The 21,026-nt window shown below is 43.7% G+C and overlaps 1 protein-coding gene and 1 long non-coding RNA gene across 4 annotated transcripts in view; one reads left to right on the top strand and one right to left on the bottom strand.

Moving 5' to 3' along the window:
* The window catches only part of VWA1 (von Willebrand factor A domain containing 1), a 369,137-nt gene that overhangs the window by 40,092 nt on the left and 308,019 nt on the right, over positions 1 to 21,026 (top strand). The gene's annotated exons all lie outside the window — the stretch shown is intronic.
* On the bottom strand, positions 12,722 to 14,843 carry LOC144753142 (uncharacterized). Its single transcript, XR_013594220.1, has 4 exons — positions 14,749 to 14,843; positions 13,990 to 14,086; positions 13,707 to 13,846; positions 12,722 to 12,909 (listed from the first exon to the last, which is right to left on the bottom strand). It is a non-coding gene; the product is annotated as an uncharacterized LOC144753142 (long non-coding RNA).

Genomic DNA, 21,026 nt, shown 5'->3' on the forward strand with positions numbered 1-21,026 from the left:
CTCCTTGCTGCCTCTAAAACAGGCTTATCGAGCAAAAAGCTGAAAGATTCTAACATATGGAGATCGAACATCACCTCGATCTAGTATCTGGTGAAGTCCATTTGTGGGAAGGAGCCCTTGGAGATCCAAAATTAGTACCCTTCCAAGCTATTGGAATTGAACTGGATCTGACGTTAGCAAGTGTCTGGCTATTCAGACTGTTTGGGAATGTCCATCGATGAAGGATGCAATTTGACTTCTTAGATGAAACATGCAATTGATGTGTTTGGAGGCTCTTGATATAGGCGATGAAGCAATAATAGGTAGTTGTATGGTCAAATTTGGTTTATAAGATACACTAGATAAAATTATTATATATCTTAACATGTATTATTTATTAATTCATTTTGTCACAAAATATCCTTCCATGTAGTTTGTAAGGTTTATTGAGAATGATAATGAAAGAAAATAAATACAATAAATACAAGTTTTCATTTGTCAAAAGAAAACACTTTTTGGAAGCTATCGCTCATTTTGCTGGGCAGCCATGGGTGAGGTTTGAGCTATATGTTTGCATATGTTTCCTGTTATGCAGGAGATCAAAGAAGAATTTGATTCCACAAGGATGTAGAAAAACTCACAGATTTTTTAGTTAGGCACCGGACATCACGACTTCCGGTCAGTGGTTGGATCACAGGCCAATGGGCCTATAATGAAACAACAACAACAAGCTTTGGCCTCTGAGTTTGGGCAGAGCTGTAGCAGCTAATTCAATGTGCATGGCCTGCCTCTGCACTAAGAGTAATAAACATAAGAGCAGTTTTAAGACATAGGCAAAGTGGGCAATTGCCCAGGGTCCCCACCTTCTAGTGGCTCCTTAATTCTGTGCCTAAAAGGCATGTTCTTTTTTTATCTGAATGCTGGACATGACAGGCCTGCCCAATAGTAACCCTCACACTCTTATGTACTTTGTGAAAATGACAATGACATTAACAAAAAAGTTCTTCTGTCTCTCTTCCCATTTCTAAGCCTGGGAAGAGTTTGCTTAGTTCCACCGCGCAAAACTCCGCGAAGTGCAAAAAAAACTCTGCTGCAGAGTTTCTTTAGATAAATGCCGTTCGCAGTGATTTTCAGTGGCAGGTGCTTGTCCGCACTGTACTCTCATCGCGAATTGCACCATGCACAGCGCTGCTTCCTTTCTGCTGCTCGAGTAGATTTTTACTTGAGCGGCAGCTTTCTCAACGCAAACGGACAGTTTCTCAACGTGAGGGGTTGCGAGCATATGCGACAACGTGCAATGAGAAATCTGACCGCCCGCGTGGAGAAATTGCTGGGAGGTTGATTTTCCAGACTCGCGCTCGCCAACTTGAATTTGACGATCGCGAACAAGGAAAATTCACGGCGGGAGGTGGATTTTCCTTGCTTGCGCTCACCAACTTGATGTTGATGAACGCAAGCAAGGGAAAAAACTGAACTCCGCGAGCTCTGTGTATTGCGGAGTGCGGAAAATTCTGCAAACTCCACAAGCGTAGCGGAGTTCACCGCCCAGACTTATCACTTTTCGCCTCACCTCTACTACTTCAACCCTTTCTCTTTTCCTTTCCCTTTAACTACCTATCTGTCTCTGAATTTCTAATTCCTGCCCCCTCTCTCTCTCTCTAACTCACCTCTGCCTATCTTACCTCTCTCTTTCAATATTCCTGTACCTCCTTCTTACCATGTGACATTTTTCTTGACCACTCTGTTCGCCTCTACATACTTCAACTCTCTTTAAAACATATCTCTTTTTACCTTACGTATCTTGCTGTCTCTATATACCTTCTATACCTTGCATCTTTATACCTTTTTCATCCCTCTGTTTGTTTGAGCATTCTCTGCTTTACCCTCTCCCTCATTTTCTTATCTCACATCTTTCTCACTGTGTCAATCTTCTCTATGTCCTCCTGTCTCTATCGCCATCTAACTGCAATTTAGCGCAAGTCCCATCTGCCTTCACTCTTCTACCTCTGTTCCCTCCTCCTAAGTTCTATCGCTACCTTTGTCACTACCTCTGCCTCTTTACCTCTATCATTACCTTCTCTCTCTTTCACTTATCTCTGTGCCTTTGTCTCTTTTTAAATTCACCTTCTTTACCATACCTTTCTTTCTCAACCTAGCTCACTTTATTAATCTATCTCACCTGTATTTCTCTAGCTACCTCTCTACCCAATAAATCTCTCTCTCTCTCTCTCTCTCTCTCTCTCTCTCTCTCTCTCTCTCTCTCTCTCTGTGGCTCACACTCCCTTTCTTGCTTCTACCTCTTTTTCAACCTCACCTCTCTTTCTTTGCCTAAGCGCTGGCTTTCTGCCTCACCTCTTTTCTTTCCACACCTCATCTCTTTTTCTACCCTACTTTTTGAGCTCTTCTCTCTATTGCACTTCTCTCTCTACCTTGCATTTCGCTATACCTTTTTCAGTACCTACCCTTCCACCTCTACCTCTACTCATCCTTTGGCGTGCATCATCCCTCCCTTCCTCTATGTTTCCTTCTCCCTGTTTCTAGCTCTCCCTCCCTTTAAACGTCACTCTGAAATCATAGCAATCTTTCACTTCCTCTCTTTCTCTATCTGCCCGTACCTCTATCCATCTTTCTGGCTACCTTGCCTTTTCATCTTCACCTTCCACCGCTCCACACCTCACCTGTGTCTCTATCTCGTCTCGATCTCTACCTTTGTTCTCTTTCCACATCACCTTTCTCACTGTGCTGTACTCTTTGAGCAGTGCTCTCTTTGCCACTGTTGCAAGAACGCTAGCTGTGAAAGTGAAATTGTTTGTGTTTGCTAATATTTGGAAATGAGGGTTATAATTTTAAGAGCAATTTTATTGTTATGTTTTGGTCTACTACACACCACCAAGTAAGTCATCCATAAATATGTCTATAGTGGGAGGAAGAGGCGTGATTAGACACTGAATTCCACGTCATATATAGTTGTCGCAAGACAAAACAAATGATGACCCATGCGCCAAAATAAATTATTTCATACCAATGCTTGTTCAAGCTTTCGTTCTCTTATTATTGGACTGACACAGAGCAGTCAGCTTGAGTTTTAAGTTTTTGCGTACCCCCCTTTCTGAAAAATGTATATCATTCAGTTACATTTGGCATCTTCAGGATGTGAATAAGCTGAAAATGCGAAAATCATTCCAAGATGTTCATATCGAGGGCTTCAACAATCTTTAAGATGACTATTTTTATGGTGTCCCCAGCCTAAGGGTTACAGAGAGGGGTTTGCAGCAACAAGCACACAACCTACTGAGCTACATCCCCAGCTTATCTGCTGAGCTGTGCGAGGGGCTGATGAAAAGGAACAGTGAAGGGCTGAAGTGCTCGTTCAGGGGACGAATTCCCAAGAAAGCTGGTATTGTTCTGGTGGAGGGCGGCAGACGGCAAGAGCCCTTCTAGGCAGGGAAACATTCTCTGATTGATGCATTCTGAGAGCCTTGTTTCCACAGTGAATCCGGTGCGTGCCCGTGAACCTGCCGGGACAGGCCCCCCGCAGAAGAATTCACCTGCCCCCTGGCTCCCTCGGCACCGGCCCGGCGACTGCTCTTCACGCAGTGTGCGACTGCAGCTCTGCTCGGGGGTAAACTTCAGGCGGGATTTTGGGATTTTGGGAGGGAAAAAACACCAAAAACGTGATATTACTGAATATCCACCCTACGCAAACAAGTAGACACATTCATATTCATCTATATAGACACATCAACACAAAAATGCACATGAATTTTCCACCCATAAAACACACAGAAGCATACAAACATGTATGCACACATTCATAAGTCCATCCGAAAAGACATACATAACATTACGTACATACACACACAATCAATTCAATTCAATAACAACTTTATTCGGTAGTTTTGTAAAAACACCATAAAAGTTCAAAGAGAGAAAAAGACAATTACAATTTTAAAAAAAAGTTTAAAAAAACAGTTAAATATGCATTTTGTTTAAGAGAAAACTTATTAAAAGTAGCAAGTGCTTGTCAGTTCCATTTGTGCAAGATTTTTTTTCGACTTTTACGATAGCGTACAATTTTCCTATTATCTCAGTTCCTTCATTGATGTGAAATAGCAGTGTTGTTCATACTTATAAATTTGTGCGATGGCGTATGCAGAATTTCAGATAAAATATGATCGCCTTTGCATAGTTTTCATTTTCAAGGTACTGTAATGCTAGGTACGCTGGGTGACATTGTCGAAGACCCCAGAAATTCAAAATAGGCAATATCCAACGTTTACGGGGCTCAGTAAAGAATTTGCAGAATAACGTTGTGTGTATCGTTGATTGTGAGGACACCGAGTCACAGGGGCACATAGGAAGTGTAGATGTCCTAACATTTTGCTCTGGGAATGCAACTAGCAAATGGAACAGGTCAAGTCTAAATCGGGTAAGCAGCATTCTTTCAAAATGTGTTATTTTAAAATTCAGGTAAGGTTCAACAGTAAACACAGTCTGGACTAATATGGAGTGTTGAACAGATGGTTTATGGACCTCAGTTAATAAGCGTAGCTGACGTAGGTGAGTTAGACACTCCCTCTTTAGTTTTTTTTTGGGGATTTCCTTTATCAGCGATGGATAATCGAAGTACTTCCTGTATCCGAGATCTGTAAGTAGCGCTTTGACATATGACAGCCATTTGATTTTCTTAGAGTAGTCTAACGTTAAGATGTCTTGAATAATCGTCCTGGTCAGATGGCATTGCTCGGTAACCCATATTCTGCGCCACAGCATTATTGGTTGCAGTTTTATAATATCTGTAATGTAATCAATGCCCAGCTCGGTGTGGCAGGCATAGGTGGAACAAGTTTTAGGCACAGCTAACAAATATCTGAGGAAAGAGTTCTCTATTCTTTGAATTGAATCCACGTTTGTAAAGCCCCAAATCCCCGCCCCATATGTTGCTGTGCTTACACATTTTGAGTTATATATTTGGACTAGTTCTTTAATTGGTCGCTGCCCCAATCTCTGCGAGAAGGTTTTTAGCGAGGATGTCACTCGAAGGAATACCAATTTTCTTGCGTTAATAGCTGGAGTCCATTTGAATTTTTCGTCAATGACGATCCCTAGGTAGGGGTACGTTTTGGTCCTATCCAGATGTTCACCCTGTGCCAGTAGCTTCCTATTTTTTGCATTTCTTTTCTCCCCTGCGTGCATTATGTAAGTTTTTTTTGCGTTTAGTTTCAGATTTAGACTTGCCATAAAGTCACAGTATCTATTCAAGGCCATCTGTAGTTCGTTGGGTGTTCTTGCTAAAATGACAGCATCGTCGGCATATAGGAGTGCTGGTATTTGCCGGCGAGCTGTTAACGGGAGGTCCTTGCTGCCTTGTAGCATGGCAGCCTCCAAGCCATTCGTATAGAGGGTGAATAGAAAGGGGGCCAGTACGCACCCCTGCCTGACCCCCTTTTCCACCCTAAAGGGATTAGTGAGCTCACCCTTTGTCCCGAATCTTACCCTACCTGTGGTGCCTGTGTACAATTCACGGAGAAAGTCCACAATTGGCGTAGGAGCTCCCATTTTCAAGATTGTACTCCACAGCGTTGAGTGTGTCACACAGTCAAATGCTGCGGAGAGATCGACGTATGCCATGTGGAATGAGGACCCTTTAGCTTCCAAATATTTGCCCGCCAGTAGGGACAGGTTTAGGGCCTGATCAACTGTTCCTAGTCCCTCCCGGAAACCGTATTGTAAGTCTGAAATGATTTTGTGGTCAGTAGCCCACTCCTGGAGGCGGTCAAGGAGTATTCGTCCTGCCATCTTGCCTAATGAATCCAGGAGAGAGATCGGCCTATAGCATGTTGGACTCACACACAATCATAAACTCATATGCATGTTCTACTGTCCGACTTTGACTTAGCCCTCGTACAAATAAAGGCTTTCATGGCACAACAGTCGTAGGCCTAACATCTACGATAAGAGTTAGCAACCCTCCTGGAAGAGAGACATTTTAATGTTGTTCAAAAGTAAGATAGCAGGGAGTCTGAGAGGGAGGAGTTCTAGAGAGTAGAGCAAACACAAGGAGATGATGGACGGAGCGCTGAAACTTTTCAGACACTCACTCCCAGTCACAGATCTGGGTTGAATCCATCATCATTCTTTAGCTCACTACGCCACCTCAGTTCAGACCCAGCTATTTGCAAATCAGTCTTGACCCTGTGCCTCATGGGAACAGTCCAGCCCAAACTGCCGAGACAGGTCTTCCCCGAACCAGAAACAAGCATCCTGGGACCAGAGAGTGGACCAGCACCGAGGAGCTACAACCTCCTATGCGAGCGCTTCAACATCTGAGGACAGACAGCAAGTGACCAGACGAGGATCTCAGCACTGAGTGTAAATGAAGGTGAGCTTCAAGATGAAGTTAGAAGCAAGGCCGTGTATTGACTGGTGGATTATACAAAGGACTTCAAAGGTCACTGTGAAGTAGGTGAATCAATACAGCAAGCATTCACATAAGTAGGCTGAAGCAGGAGATGAATAAATCCAGTTGTTTTATTCAAAGATTGGTTACAGCATATCACGGGAGTGCTGCTGCCTTCAAGTCGGACCATGAGCTGAATGGCATTCAAACAGCTGTGATCCTAACTGGAAAGCAGCACCACGAGAGATGTATCTTCAAACATAAACACGTTTGAAGATACACTCTCTGCGAGGATGCAACATGTGGAATTTGGAACAGTGACTATTGATTCCATTAACATAAGGCTACAAACAATAAAGAAGGAAGAAAGACTATACACTACAGTCACACAGTCTGGTACTGGGAGCCAATGAAGAGCCATGAGACAATGTTCACAGTGGTCCAGCCTGGAGCAGGTAATGGCTGTGACAGGAAGACATTTGACAAACTTACTGAGGAATGAGAGAATCTTTCTCCACCTCCAGCGATGAAAAGAACAGTTCTGAACCACTGAAGAGACGCATAAAGTGACAGAGATAAGAGAGTCAATGCTGACTCCAAGATTACTGACGTTTAGCAGAGACTGGGCAAGTTCCCAGCCCCAATGGCAAAAGTCATACAGCCACACTCTACCAGAAAAATGGAGGATGGCACGGCAAGTGCTTGATCGGCTGGGCCCAAAATATTTATCGGGAAGAGGAATTAAAGGCATGGTTGGTGGTGGAAGCGAGGACGGCGCAGGGAGGACTAGCGATTTTCAGCACCGGGACCACGTTGCAATGCTACAGACCAAAAGCCTCACTCAGAAGGCCGGTGGTTAACTGGTGACTGGGCACTGAGTGAGTATCACTCAAGCGGTGAGGTCTGTGAACATTTTTTGTATATCTTTTATGGATGGATCACGCTTGATACCGAAAGCAACAATTCTAATACTGCTTTTAGCTGCTGATTGCAATCACCCATGTGGAGCTCACTTGAAGGATTAAAGGACTGGTAGTCAGGGCTTTAAGTGGGATGAAAAAACTGGAGGGTCTCTCAAAGGGAGTGGCCAATGTAAATAAGGGTATGGCTTAAAACACTTAAACAAAAAAATCTGTGCTTAGTATAGTGTGCCACCCGACTTGTATTTTGCTGTTTCTGTAATTGCATCTAGATATAATACAACAAGTAACATAATACCTACAACAAGTCAGGACTATTGGCTTTGTCAAGGGTTGTTTGTTGCATTAGATAAATAAGCAGCAACTATGGCTTGCTGTATATAATATTAAAAAAGCTTCCACTTAGAGCCCCGGTGACACCAGGACAGTGTTGCTGCTCCCAAGTTTCAAAAAGAGAAGGGAAATCTCGAGAGAAAATGACTCTCTTTAAAGGATTTCCCTTCCCCTACAACACTCACCTGACGTCATGCCATAACTTCTCCACTATTGAGAAGAGAGCAGTACAAGCACGCACACATCAATGTGCCTGCTGTCACTGCAGTGACAGCAGGCACAAAACAGAGCCCGATAGATACCTGTTTCGAGGCCTCCTTTAAAAAACTGCCGATGCTCAGACCCGGTGAGACCCAGCCCACTTAAAGCCCTTATGGTAGTACTGAAGGTATTAATGGCGAGCTAAATGAGACACAACATTAGACTTGCCTGTTGAGTTTCTGGGCCTAATAGAAGTAATGGGATCCGTGATTAACAGGCAGCACAAATTGTGAAATTTTAGCCGTGCTCGAGTGCAAATACATTGGTAAACAAATGAGAATTTTAAATTGATTCAGCTGTCGCTGGTTTTGACAATCCAGTCCAAGTTTTATGAAGCAATGCTGAAGTGTGGGCAAACAAGGGATGACAGCTGTCAATATTAAACGAAAAAAACAGTATTTTGGCGCCAATCTATACAGGTCTCAGCTTCAAAAGTAGAGGCTGTCATCTTGAACTGAAGGATGTCTCTCACACTGACTCTGCATGCAATGGTGGATGAACTGTTTTGGTACGGAATGTAACAGTGACGAAGTGCATCGTTTGTGTTTCCAATTGTTATGTATTTAAATGAAGCACCAAGATGGCATCTTTTAGATTGAGAAAGACTGTTTATCTGCCGAAATGCGTCTCCTTTAATTGCTGGGTCGAGGAAGGCCGAAAGCAATGAAGCCTCAGTTGAGAATTTTTCAGGTTTCTTGGGCATGCCCTTGTCTTTTTGGAAGCAGAGATGTGTGTATATATATATATGTATATATATATATATATATATATATATATATATATATATATATATATATATATATATATATATATATATATATATATATATATATATATATATATATATATATATATATATATATATATATATATATATATATATATATATATATATATATGAAAAAAATATTGCTCACACATTTAACGCACAAACATATATTTGTACATATGCAATCACATACATGTAGAACTCACCTTCATGCACAGACATGCATGTAAACAGGAACGCATGCAATCACAAATTCACTGATGATATCCATTTAATTGTAGACTACTTTTATACAGACCTATATGTTGCATTGTCTCTGTTCAGCACTGTTGTTTCTCTTTACTAGATCCAGGGCTGGCTTTAGCTCTGGTGGTGCCCGGTGCACAATCGTTTTTGGTTCCTCCCCACGACCTCCTCCTTGGATTCCCTCACTACTACCCGGCAAAAGTGCCTCTCATCTCTCCATAGCACCTCTCTTGTGTACATTTTATTTGTTTTAAAGTGCTGGTAAAGGCTGCCTTTACTAATCCACTCAGCTATCCACACAAAATACAGATCTGTTCTTTGCATCAGGTATATTAACCCTCTACGCTACTTTATTGTGAGTCAAAACTCCCACTAGACAAAACTTTGATCTCTCTCTCTCTCTCTCTCTCTCTCTCTCTCTCTCTCTCGTAGGAAGATTAATCACATGGGTTATCTTGACATTTTTATTGCAGCCTGAAAGCTGAACGCCCAAGGATATGTGCAGCAGGTGCTTTTAAATCTTAAGTTATGCTAAACACAGCGCCCCCCTCAGGTCAGTGCCCCCCTCCAGTGCAGCGCCCAGTGCACCTGCACCGGTCGCTCTGTCCTGAAGCTGACCCTGACAAGACCGTTGTGCAAACAGGCGCTGCGGAAGTTACAGACCTGTAGCTTTTCTGCTTTTAATTGAAAGCGAGTTTGATTCCTGGTTATTTCAGGAGTTTAATCAGGCACATAGAAGTCAGTTCTGCGGCTGCCCTCCTTCTGCAGTGCTGGGTTTTTCCTATCTTGGGCTTCTTGGTGCCTAAGGGCTCTATGGTTTAAGCGATTGAAGGTGTTTTGTTTCTCATCAGACACGCATCCATAGTGCCTAGTTGTATGGTCTGTGCTACGCAAACAAATGATGGACGGAATGCTGAATGAATCATACATTCACCCCCAGTCAAGAGATCTGGGTTAATTCCATTGTTCTTTTGCTCACCATGCCACCCCAGTTTAGACCCAGCCATATGCAAATCAGTCTTGACCCTGTGTCATGGGAACAGTCCAGACCGAACTGCCAAGCCAGGTCCTCCCTGGACCAGAAACAAACATCCTGGGACCGGTGTCTGGTTATTAACCTTTAAGCATTTTTCACCCTATGTGGGATGGGTATGCCCAGACATGGGGCCCTTGCTCACTGTGCCACTGGATTCAAGCTAGCCTGGCTGATGAAGGGTAATACCCAGAAACCGATCCCAGGATGCTTGTTTCTGGTCCAGGGAGAACCTGGCTTGGCAGTTCAGTGTGGACTGTTCCCATGAGGCTCAGGGTCAAGACTGATTTGCATATGGCTGGGTCTAGAATGGGGTGACATGGTGAGCAAAAGAATGATGGATTTAACCAAGATCTCTTGACTGGGGATGAATGTATGATTTTTCAGCATTCCGTCCATCATTTGGATGCATAGCACTTTTCACCCTAAGTGGGATGGGTATGCCCATATGTGGGTCCCTTGCTCACTGATGCACTGGATTCAAGCTAGCCTGGCTGATGACGGGTAATACTCACATCATTCTAAAACGCGAGAAGCACCGCTGCATAGCATGTCCCCTGACGAATGGCTGTAATAGCACAAAATGCATCGGGTGATACATGTTAAAAGGTTTTGATTGACACTGCCAAAGTCTACTTCAAATGTTCAGATGTGAAGGCTACAATATCAAACATTTAATGAATGCAGTATGCATTTATTGCTTTACTGAGGATCGAAGTTTGTGTACTTGGTTTTCATTAACTTCAATACCCAGGTTGTGGGTCCTACGCTGTGCTCAGGGGGACATCCCCTAACCAGGAGACGCTACATGTTGTTCTTTTCAGAAGGCTTCCATCACAAGAGATGGGGCCAAACCACAAGGACAAATTGGCATGAATGCCTCCCTTCCGTCTCCTCCCACAAATCCGATACCCTGCACCAGAGGCAATCCTACAAACTCACCAATGTTTAACACACCTTTCATCTTTGCTGTCGGAAGTATGTTTTGGCAAACGCACGTGGCCTGCCTCCACTGCAGTGGTTTCCTTTTCTCTTACCCTGCCAAGGTAACCACAAAGTGTACATTGATTGATGTGTATCGATGAGTGATGGCCTTCAGTAAGAATGTGTTAGGTCAGGCTGTCTTTCTATTTCTCATTCACAGCAGATGTCAGAAGTTGCAGGTAACCTTGGTTCCAGGAATTTCTAGTATGTATAGGGGAGAGAGAGAGACTGTGTGTGTGCATATGTGTGTATGTTTCATGCACGTGTATGTGTGTTTGTGTTTGCATGCGTGCGTGTGTAAAAGAGATCCCATTAGGCACTCAGACATCTTTCTTTTCGAATACTCATTTTTAGGTTTTGCCTACAGCATGCATGAGCTGTCAGCAAAACCTTATTGTTCTAAAAAAAAGCTTTAAAGGGGCTTAAATCCCTCCCATTTCTTACTATTGGTTGACTCCCATGTCACTCTTGTTTCCTTGCTTGCTATTGGTCGGCGTCTCCTCCTCACCTCCGGCTTCCTCCTGGGATTCAGTCTTCGCCCCTGACGTGGAGCATAAACAAATACTGCTTCCTGTGGCCATTGTCCTTCCACTGGCCATAGGGTCTTTAAGGAACTCTGGGGAGTTTCAATGATTTGCCCAGTATAACAGGATGTTAAGTCGACGCAGAGATTTAAACCTGGTACCCCAGTTCTGCAGGTAGCAGTACTGGCCATAACGCCACATCTGCTTTAAAAAAAAATTGACAAAGCCAAATAGTTCGCACAGAGCTATTTGTCTTTCTTAATGTTTTTTAAGGATGATGCACAGTAGCACAGGCTGCTTTGAAACATGATTTAAAGTCAACAAAAAAGTGCTATGATGCAGTCAGCGCTGGCTGTGCTATGGCGCTTTGTTTAAATTTACTTGCTGTGCAACATCTTTAAAAAACATTGACAGCACCAATAGTTCTCATGTATGTGAAAGATTATGGATTTGCCAATGCTTGTTCTCTTCACCAAGGTCTTAGCTCTGATAAACTCGTCTCATCAGTTCTCAGCATTTTCCAACTCTGGCATCTCCAAGATGGCTGCAGGCTAAGTAAGGGTCTCCTTCCCGAGCACGACGGGCTGCTGTGGCTCAGCCATGACCCCATAGCCTAGTTCTAGTTGTGGCATCCTGCTGTCTTTTGGGCTGCTTTGAACATTTCGGCCAGAGCTGATTTTAGGTTGTAGCCCAGCCCTGGGTCTCAGCCCACTTCGATTCCCTTGTGCCAGGCAGACTGCTATGATTAAAAAACATATATATAGTTGATTCTCCACTAAAATCGATATCAATTGTTATTATTTTCTGAACGGTGGTAGCTATTGATGTAACTTTGAACATATAATGGATTTTGCCTTAAACCCCTCCAGCCACCACTACCCCAAAAATATATTTTACCATAATTTGAATAGAACCAAAGGTATGAGACGTCACGAGAGGGTAAATTACATCAAGGACTGGGAGAAAAAACACAAATATTGGATGCAGATGAGTTCTGCTGGAAACCCTCTTCCTTGCGTTATTCTATTACAATTCAGTCACTTGGTAAGAGATTAGGTGTGAAATGCTCACCCATGACCTTTGACCCCTTCGGGCCTGCTGCACCTGTCTTCATTGATTGACGGTTGTCCTCCTCAGAGGTGTGCAGCGCCTTTGAGGACCCGTAGGTAGGCCTTGCTCCGTCAGGAATATCTCTGACAACCTGGTTTGGAAGGTATTCTCTGGGAAGAGTCTGCTATGGTGGATACATGGAAATAATGTATTGTTCGTAAATGAAAAAGCACCGCTAGAAAATTAATTGTCCAATAATTCGTTGGAGAGTAATAACTCGTTAGGCCACATGCATGCAGACGCTGAATCACAAATGCTGTTGGAAAGATATGTGGAATTCAGTGTTCCTTTATTAGTCCATACAAACACCAGCCAACGCGTTTCGTTCCGTGACCGGAACTTCTTCAGGGCTGTGAATCATAAAAACATACAAAACCACCATAAGTGCCACAACAAAAAAACCCACTTGTATGCATAAGTCATACAAAAGTGTTTTAAAAACAGTACATTTGGTACACAAAATGCGACCATGGGACACCTACATCAGTTGTTGTTAGAAATATATACATATCCTTTAGGTTAGGAAGAAGAAAATTATTTTTCGACCTTTCTACATAGCCCATGTCACATGTTATTTGACTGTTTCCCTGAATACCAGTTAAAATTCATGCTGTAGTTATATGTATCAGCGTCATTCATTCCTACTAATTAATTCTGTCAATATAAAATGTGGGGATTCAATTGACATATACCACAATGATTTAAAATGAAAAAAGCACATTCAAGTTCATTTGAGAGGAGTGGCTATTGCTTAAGCGCGTGGAGATTCACACTCAGAAGTTACATAAAAATAGACCAACACAGAATTCACAATATCGTTATGGCAAAATAGCTATACATCAAACCAATAGCAATATACAGTACCATATAATTCATTAGTCAATACGCATTTCTTGATACCTCATCACAAACTGGTTTGTCACATTCAGAAACCCTCGTGCCAGATGTTATTCAAAAAAGAGAGAGATGAATTCGCACCCACGTAGTAGATAATATATGCCACTTAGTCCAAACCCTTCATAAAACAACTTGTCCTGGATCCCACTAAGTACCAACCCAACTTGCACTATATTTGAAACTATCCTTTATGTACATGAGAATACAACAACCTTTTAATATTTCCAAGTCATTTCAGCACGACTCCTACCTATATTGCTTCCTAGACGCAAGGTGATATTAATTCGAAATCCTCTTAGGTAATAATTTCCTGGCTATTTTCAATCCATTCTTATATATCAATATCCATTAGGAAAAACTTATATGTCTCGTACCATGGCAGGTATTAGCCTAAAGGTGGGATTCAAGAGAAAGGGAATAGACAAATATAAGCAACAGATCTCGGAAAAAACGTTGGTGCAAATCCAAACCAATGTCATTAACCTATATGGACAGAGGGTCCTGTATTACATGTCCTTTGTGAAACCGCCTACCTTTTTTGATATGTGTAGAATTTTTATCTTCAATTTTGAATATTTCCCTTTGGCTCGATTTTCAATTTCAGTAATAATGTCACAAGACGGTATTTACCTGTGGAAAACAGAAATATATGCACAATATGTGGGTTTTGTATCCATGTGTCAGACACAGGTAAGGACTTGCGACCCACTGGCTCCGATGTTATATTACTAAGCAATAGGGTTCTATCAATATGATATAATACCCTGTGGGCAGTCACCGTCTATACCTGCGTCCTCTATGCACAGGGCAATATCAACAGACAAATGAACTCACTGCGTTTTTAAACCCCTAGAGTAAACATACATACAGAGGAAAACATGAGTTCCATTTCAAATCTCTACCCAAAGAAAAAGTAAGCGGCCAAACCGACGTCTAGTGGCGCTGTGGTGATGGTGAGCCCATTACGCTTAGTCAGTGTGCAAGTACCCAAGCCTCCCACCGAACGAGTATCTGAGGCGTATGCACACAATGTGTAAACTGACCCTCCTAACCCAAAAATGGCAAGGAGCGAATAGATCAAAGAGTCGCCACCCTGAGAGCTCTCCTATGAGGTTAGGTAGATTACGCCCGGTCTAAATACGAAAGTCCATGCCGTGCGCCGAAAAGGTGCAAATGAAAATTACAAATACCAGTTGCACGCATAGCGAGATTACATGAGGGAGAATCACATCATGCGAGTGAGACTATAGGCTGGAGGCGCAAAGATACAAAAATGCACATGTAACACTTACCCGTGTGGTCAATAAACCACCGAACAGAGCTGTCTTCCCGAATCACCAGCGTCCAGCGCGATCCAACTAAGCATAGGCGGCCCGCTCGCCCGCCATTGCATTTAAACGTGAAACCAATCCGTCACGTGTGTCATCCAGCAAATCTGCGGATGGCTCTGCGGGAAACGCGCTCCATCTTAGCCTAGTCAAAAGGTGACGGTCTCTAGGCTAAACCAAGACATATTGTGCGCACTCTTGGACTAATAAAGGAACACTGAATTCCACATATCTTTCCAACAGCATTTGTGATTCAGCGTCTGCATGCATGTGGCCTAACGAGTTATTACTCTCCAACGAATTATTGGACAATTAATTTTCTAGCGGTGCTTTTTCATTTACGAACAATACAGATCACTTCTAATCCCTTTTGGATATGCCCTTGGGGACAGGGGGCATTTGAAAATTGCACGCCAGTACTTTTTGCTTGTATATATTTTATTGGAGATATTGGAGTTGGTGCTTGGAATCAGAGTGGTCCACTGTCTGCAGTTTTGCTTACCAACATGGAAATAATGTATTACCAGCTGTGGGGTTTGTGGGGGACATTCAAGTGGAAAGTAATTGCTAGAGGTCAAGGGTGTTCGAGTGATTTATACGAGAGCCAGGTGCACTTTTTCTTTTTAGGCATTTTACAGAATGATCTGCCCAGAATCACAGGATGTTGAGCTAAAGGCCAATTCGAACCTGGGGCCATATTATTAAGAAAGGGCGATACATTATCGCCGCTTTTATCGGCAGGAAACTGCCGCTAAAGCTGCGATAATGGCCTTGATAATATGCCCTTGTGAATTCCCATAGAAGCCCAGGTTAACACCAGAACCTGGGCTGCTATGGGAATTCACAAGGACATATTATCAAGCCCCTTAAGCCACATCTCTCCCTGTAAGAGAAATAGACTAAGCAGTGCAACTACTTTCACCTGCATTGCTTCTCAGTGCTGCTTTAGCTGCTATTTTGATAGAAAACAAGACCATTTTAATGCTTGTTGGTAACTGCAAGCGATCCTGAGGGACCTAAAAGCACCAATCCAGAGAGACGTAACCTTCCCAGCCTAAGCTTGCGATTTGGTTCGGCCAGAGCAAAATTTGAACCCACAGAAGAGGTCCAGCAGAAGCTCTTCGAAGCACAGGCTCGGCCCGTGGAGCCCTGTTCAGATAGAGCACGGAGGCTTCATCGAAGGATCCTATGGGTGCTCCATGAGCCTTGCCGAAGTCTAACCGGCCAAGGTAAGGCCCAAGAAGCCTCTGGCTACATTGCATGGATCCACACCCATCCAGAGACATCTTCTCCCAGTGAAATCCTTTTCGATGGAAACTTCACCATACACAGCCTTCTGGCCCGAGCGAGGCAACAAATTGATTTTTCCTCCACGATTTACTCTACGGCTTCCTCAATGTGATATGTCTGAGTCACAGATATGTTGATATAATCAGGGAAACTCCACTGGTGCTGAATCCATCTGGTTGTGCACAGATTTGATGCCATTGAACCATTGTTTGCATTAAGAGAGGTGGAAGGAAAATAACATTCACTCACCCACCACTGACTGCACAGCATGCAGGGCTTGTTCTTCTGTAAGGGAAGGGAAGGCAGCAGCTTTACCACTCCACCTAGTGACTGATGATGCAGAGTTACAATAAAGGGCCAGGAAAATGCCCGAGGGTATTCCCCTCCCAATACACTGAGAGTGGATGCCAGGCTTTGGCCATGATCTCTGGCTTGTAAATACCTTTACATTCAGAGGAGACTCCACTCATCTTAGATGACGTCAGCGCGTCCCACAGAAATCAGCTGGTGGGCAGGGCAAGCAGCCAATCTGTGCTGTTCTGCTGCTTCCGGGACAACCAGCTGCTGAGAAACAAGACACAGCAGCTGCTGAAGATGGGAGTGGCAACATGCTTAGGAGGACTCGGTGTAGATAAAGGCTCCCCGGGTTCTGGCAACGCAGAGCAGCCAGGAGTGTTGTGTGTAATGCCCCGGCAGCCCAGGATGGGCTAATTCAGAAGTAGAGGTGGACAAGCCATGAATGCTGCAGCCAAGTGCTTGTTTTTGGCTCAGCTCGAGCCCTCTTTGAACCTTGAGTCCAAAACGAGTCAAGCTTTCATGGCTTCTACCTGCCAGCCTTATGCTAAAACAATTAAAGACAAAAATTAACCTATGGTGTAAAGCAGGAGAAATAGATACCCATCTAGTGGCTAAATTTCACAATGTCAAATCAGGAACCCACTTGGGCAACTTTTGTGGTACTAGGTAAAGATTTTATTTCTTGATGCCTCCTTTTACTTCGTCATTGCATATGAATGAATCGTGAAATCTGCGTTCAGGATGTGCATTGTACTAAACATCGCTTGTGTTTGATTTAACCCCTTTGCCGCGGGGCTAATTCCCCCGCAGCCCTGGGGGGCGCGCGCAGCGCCACAGTGCTTGTGACGAGCTTGGCTCGTCACGCTACACGGTGGCGCTGTGCTCATGACGAGCTGAGCTCGTCATGACCACACCCGTTTTCGTGGAACGCTCAGCACAGCAGGGGAATTATCCCCACGTGTGAGCGCCGCGCGGGTCATGACAAGCTCAGCTCGTCATGAGCACACAGCCACCGTGCCTCATGACGAGGTGAGCTCGTCATGAGCACCGATGGTGTTAATAGATTATACTGTTGCTCCAGGTACAATAAGAATCTATGCCACGTATGGGGTACACACATGGCAATTGACTTGCCTCTTAGTTCCCTATTCGCATAGTTGTCAGGGCGAGGGAAACTACGCGAGGGAAGGAAGAAATGTTTCAAAGTTCATGTTCAAAAGTGAGTTGATCTTATTTTTACATGATATTTCTTGCACGATGTTTGTTGCACGATTTGCTAGCCAAATATTTTCATGGCTCGGCTCTGTCTCAGCTCTCCATGGTAACTTGTTAAGTCACCCATCTCAACACAGCAGTACAAATAATCACCCCCACATGTTCAACTTCATGGATTACAGAGACCTCCACACGTACACCGAGGCTGGTGCTATCTGTTCCTTCTTCGAGCTCTTGGAGACCTGCTCATTGCCTCAATAGGCCTGCAGAAAGGACTTAGTTTAAACTCACTGTACTCAATTCGTAGGTAATGGCTATACTCATGGCTATCAGAGGAGGAAGCGCAGTGGTGCGTACATGCAGCTCCCTGCACTATAGGAGGATCAGGTGTGTCACCCACTACTTTCTAAAAGCATCTGCCTTATATGTGTTGTAATATATTGTTGGGTTTCACAATAATCTTACTTCCTGTACAAAGTCCATCCCAGCAGATCTCCTCGCCACTTCCATCTCCAACATTGCCTGCTCAAGACCATAGACTTTAAACAAAATATTGGGTTGAACAACCCTGATCAATAACCAGCTAAGTACATTATGATCATATTAAATACCATAAATGGACAAGGAGGGCTGCACAAAGCTGCCTGCATATTGAAAACCATCAACTGTGCATCGCTCACATCTCTTCATCCATCCCACTGCTAAGCGCTGTGTCCCAAAGCACGATCACCACTCCTCCGTGAACATCACACACAACATGGAAACACTACACACATAGGATCAAAACACAAAGACACCGCCTTCCAACACCGCACACCCAGACGCGGCCGGCACAGGTAATACCGTTGGTGCGGTGGGTGGGGGCAAGGCAGGGTAAGGGGGAGTCGACAGACGACGAAATAGGTAAAATAAAATAAACAAATAAATAGAACCACTTATTTTACGCTCACCGCATCACCGAGTCAGTGCCCAACCCCTCTCCGGGACTCCGGGAACCACCAGTCTGGAAGGCCCCCCCATTACTTCTGAAGCCTTGTCCATTGTTGCTGAAAAAGAAGGGCCCCAGTGAAAAGGCATCCCTGAGACTCTGGATTTCAGGGAGAAGGTGATTAATACAGGAGAGCCCAGAGTGGGAGAGGGAGGAAGGGATCCGGGAGACAGTTGTGAGAGAGGCAGAAATAGGTGAAAGATAGTTGCCAGAGCCTGGAGTAGAGAGGCGATAAAGAGACAGACAGGTGAGAAAAGGACAGCTGAGATGGACCACAGAAAGAACAGGTGTGTGAGAGAACAAAACACAGGTGAAAGACCGCTGAGAGAGATAGAAGGGGACACCAGAGAGAGAAATAATAACGAGACGGATAGAACTAAAAAAAAGATAAGAGAGAGAGACAAAGGGTGAGATTACCTGAGGGAGACAGAGATGGAGTAGTGAGAGAGGATGATAAAGGGACAGCCAAAGCAGAGGCTAGCTGGGCATGCAGCACGCAGGTGAGTCATCTGCTTGTTGACCCTGTCTAGTGGGCACATCCTCCTTACATCAACGAGTGACAGAACCCTTGTGCCGTCCTCTCCCCCGCTGCCTCTCCAGCTCTTGTGGGAGCCTAGACCTAGTATCGACCCCTACTGAAAAGGCGTCTTATTGGTTAACCTCCAGAGCACACCATCCTCCTGGTAGGTGGTGTTGAACAGGGGTCAGTGGCCAACCCTCCCTCCCACAACCTCTGCATTGACAGTGGTATATTAAAACACCTGTTGGCCTCCTCAGAGGTGAGCAGCACAGCATCGCTTGCATCACGACCACTCTTCAGGATCACTGGAACTGCTTGAATGTCCGACGCCTGACCTGGCTCCCCTACAGCTGGCCCAATCCACAAAGTTGCGGAGCCAGGAGAGACTCAAGAATTTCATGATCCATCAACTTTGTGTCTTCTTCTGCTAAATGCATAAACAAAGAGAGAGATAGGGTAAAGAATCACTCTTCAACCCCTTCTAATTATTTTTAAACAACAAAAGAGTGATCATGGGTGTATATTCAAAACAAATAGAAGGTTACACTCTCTAGTGAAAGGGAAAGGGGTGGGAGCGGGTTAGTGAGGGGACAATTTCTTGTTTAGTATGAAGAACCCTCACTCACCGACCTGGTCGGTGACATGCTTCATCATAGGGTTCCCACCGGGTAGACCGAATGTCTGCCCGGTATGCTTCAATGCCTGATGTTACAGCGGAGCTGGTTTTTGTGTTGTTATACCCTTACTGGGGTCTGAATGCAAGCAGCTCATTTAATTTCCTGCAGGTTTATGTAAAAGCCCCTCTTTTAATCATTGAATCGTTCTCCATTAAAGTTTCATCTTGATAAAACGGACCTCCATTGAGAAAATGCAGTAAATAGTACCAATTTCCATCTCTTTTCGCTATACGCGAGAGTCTCTTATTACATCAAATAATGTTTTGTCTTCAGTCTAGGATGGAATAATGGAGCTGTATGTAGATGGAATTTTCCCATACCACTCCAGTGCCTCCGAAGGCAAATGGTTTTGGGTGGAAAGGCATGACCGCATCGCTCCTGGTTTGAGGCAGCCCCAGTGCTTACTTTTGACATCCAGCATACATTTCACACCACCTTGCAAACCTTCCAAAGCTGTTCACTTAAGCTTGGCGCCATTTTGTTAAACCTCAGAGCTGCTTCTCTTACAGGCTCAAGTGTTTAAGAGTGATGAAATGCTTGGTCTCAGGTTCCACATTTTAGGAAAGCAAACTCTGTTAATTATTGGTTTCTCAATGAGGTGTTTCCCCCCCCTGGAACTCCCCTCCCACTTGGCTTTGTATAGGAGCGACTCACATCTGTCCCAGAAGCAGTTCAAAACAAGTGTATTGTTATTGATTCATTTTGTTATTTTGTAATCACTGCAATGTATCATGATATCACGTATTTTCATTTTGTTGTGCTTTCTTTGCAATTCGTATTTTGTTGTTTCAAATGTACAAAGATTCGAAAGTGCTCCAGCGTCTGCACTGCACATAAATTAAATATAAACAGTAATTTAATAGAAATATATGATTAGCGTTTTTGGCTTTCTATTTCGTATGTTATTTTTATTTGTGTGTACCTGTTGTTTATGAGATCTTTGGTGAATACAATGCGGATGAATACCACAATTCTGTTTAATGATATGAATTTACTTACCAAAAAAATCCTTTTAAATATTATACATGGTGATAGAATGTTCATGTATTTTGGAATCTCTTTTTTGAGCCTGGCCTTGCTACAGCTTTGTATCTGTCATCAGTCTTGTGTATTAAAAAATCATAAATGTAAATACCTACATGTCTTCATGCATGCAGGCTTTTGATCGCCCCTCGTCATCCTTTGTTATGTTAAGTTATCCTTCATAGTTTGCTTCCACTCACTACAGTGTTCAGCATGGGCCAGTGGGTCTGCC

This window comes from Lissotriton helveticus, chromosome 5_1, assembly GCF_964261635.1.
Source record: "Lissotriton helveticus chromosome 5_1, aLisHel1.1, whole genome shotgun sequence".
Classification (NCBI taxonomy): Eukaryota; Metazoa; Chordata; class Amphibia; order Caudata; family Salamandridae; genus Lissotriton; species Lissotriton helveticus.